Below are 2,799 nucleotides of genomic sequence, written 5' to 3' on the forward strand. Positions count from 1 at the left end.
CCCCCCTAGCATGTGGTGGGCACCCCCCAGCCCCTTGTGGGCTAGGAATAGCCGCCAGAGAGCCGATTTTGCCCCCAAAGTTGTGAAATCGTGGCTAAAACTCCAATATCTTGGATAATCTGACCAGTCTCAAGGCTCATGTAGCTCCAAAGGATGATTTTCCTCTCGAAAATACTGCGAAATGAGGCGTAAAATCAAGGGCCCGGAGGGTCTGACCACGAGTCTCTGGGGGGGTCCTCGGCCACGACCCCCCCCCCCCCAGCATGTGGTGAAGGTGCTGGGGGGGTCGGGACCCCCCCCCTAGCATGTGGTGAAGCCTCTGGGGGGGGTTTGGACCCCCCCCCCTAGCATGTGGTGTGAGTAGAAGCGCGCCCCCCTCCCTGGAAGCGATGTGCGCCTGCTCCGACTTCGGCTGCGCGGGCGAGCCCTTCACCAGCACCGCGGTCCCCCGCGGGAGCCGCGAGCAGGCAGTAACGTTCCCGATGTGTTACTACGACTACGACTCGACGCGCGCGGCCGCCGGCTACTTCGACGGCATGGATCACTCGAACAAGGACTTCGTGCGACTCCGGGCGCGTAACGTCACCGCCGGCGCACAGGGCGTGGCCGTCGAGCTGTTCACCGATGACGAGGGGCGCGACGGGACCAGCGTTGTCCTCAACCGGGGTCAGCGGCACCGCATCTCATTTATGACCAACGACGTGTCGCTGATGGGCGTGCTCCCGCTGACGACGAGCGCGCTGGAGAACTCTGAGACGAGCTATGACGGGCCTGCGTCGGCGCCCGAAGACGCCGAGGTCTACGTGACGTTGAACTCGCTCCGGGCGCAGACCGTCGTCTCGCTGACCCTGCTGCGGAACATGGCCGCGTTTGGGGGCTACTTGGGACTGTTCGCCCCGATGTTTATGGTCTTCTGGGACGTCGCCTCGAGACGGCGGCGGCCGCGCGGCCGGCGGTGGTCGTGGTGGCGGGTGCGCAGCCGGCGATTGCGCCGGTCGTCAAGCTGTCAGGCTAAATTTGCAGGGTGTGGCGCAGCATACGCGTTGGCCACGTTGCCGCTCTCTCTTGCCCTCGCTCTTCCGGCAGCAGTAGAACAGGCAGCGGTCCGGGATCTGCTCCGTGCAGCAGCAGAGGGCGCGCTGTAGACGCAGCCGCAGCAACCCACAGCGCCAACTAATGGATCCATTCCTCCTTGTACTCACAAGCAAAACATATATGTATAAACAGCTCTCGTACCCTTAGGCCCCTTCACGGCGCGAGACCACGCTGTGTGTCGAGCCCGGTCGCCATACCTTTCGTTTTCCGCGCCGGCAGCGGAAGGATATACACAGAATACACATGTGTATACACATATACACGACCGCCAGGGTATTTTGTCGATTTCCTCAATTTTGCCTCATATTTTGCCCCAGACCAGCTCTCAGACTCAGGGAAACTCGCGAGTTTCCAGAATGGAGCACCAAACACCCTCTGATTTCCCTGGAAATTTCCGGAAACGCAAAGTGCTGGTGACCTCTGTTTTCCTTTTTGTTTGCCGGAAAACCTGCTACATCCCAACCAGTCAGTGCACTGTGGGCTCAGAAGCAAATTGCTCTCCTGCTGCCACGGGAGTTGGCAAGTCAGGCGCACAAAAGTCGGAAATCAGCTGGACCATCCCATAAGCCTAACACATACAGTGGGTTTCGGGCATTAAGAAAACAGGATCCTGCGGCACGCCGCCGTTTCTAAGCCTTTCCACCCTCCTCCCCCAGCCCACGCCGTGGTTTCTTAGCCCCGGCCGGCACTCAGGACCGCTGGGCCGAGGCATTTTTCCGTGCGAGGCGCGCTAGGCGAGGCGGTGGCCGGGCGCGCGGTGCGGATTGGCGTGTGCGTGTGTGTGACTGCGACAAGTGTGACTGCGACACAGGACCAATGGGTTTGTATTATTAACAACGAAGGCGCTCTCAAAAAATAAAAAAAATAAGTAAGCTGCGGGATCACCACCTTGTAGCCGGCGGGGGCGCCCTCCAGCTTGATGAGGTCGTCGTCCGTGCCATCGGCTGTGAGCAGGGCACCAGAGCGTGCTCGAAGTACTTGCGCTTGGCCTCGCCCTGGAGCGCCTTCATGGAGGCCTTGTAGAACCAGTGGGCGAGGAGGATGCGGCGGTCCGAGGCCGTCAGCTTGTTCGACTCCCATTTCTCGAGGTTGTCCTCGTCGTCAAGCCACTCATCGAGCAGCTGCCCGAGGTAGACTTTGATCTGGCGCCCCATGCCGCGATCAATCGGCTGCACCTGGTCGGTCTCGTTGGGCGGCACCTTGTGGTCGTCGACGCCAACCGACTGCATCACAGGGGCGTTTGGGTGAGTGTGTTGCGGCGCTTGCCAGCCTGCGCGCCTGCGGCGCTTGCCAGCCGGCGCGCCTGCGGCGCGCCGTGGTTTCTTAGATTTTTGCGAAAATCGCTCGGCGTGGTTTCCTAATACGTTTTCTTAATGCCCGAAACCCACTGTACAAACCCATCACAGACAGGTGCGGCCGTGCCTGGCGTGTGTGCACGTGTAATGGGCGACTTCGGCCCCGCCTACGCCTACGCACAGCAGGACCCGGGACTGGTGTGCCAGGAGTGCCACGCCGGCCCGCTCCGCCTCCCACGCTCCGGCACGTGTCCGCACTGTGGCACCTCGCTGCGCGGTGCCGCACCCGCTGGAAGCCGCGGCGGCGGCGGTGGCAGCGGTCCAGACATGGAAACGGCCAACCCTCTAAAACCAAGTGTGCCCGTCGGTTCCTTGCCACCGAAATTCGCTCCCTCCCGGGGCCCTTCTC

The sequence above is a fragment of the Emiliania huxleyi genome (assembly GCF_000372725.1).
Source record: "Emiliania huxleyi CCMP1516 chromosome Unknown EMIHUscaffold_1269, whole genome shotgun sequence".
Taxonomy (NCBI): domain Eukaryota; phylum Haptophyta; order Isochrysidales; family Noelaerhabdaceae; genus Emiliania; species Emiliania huxleyi.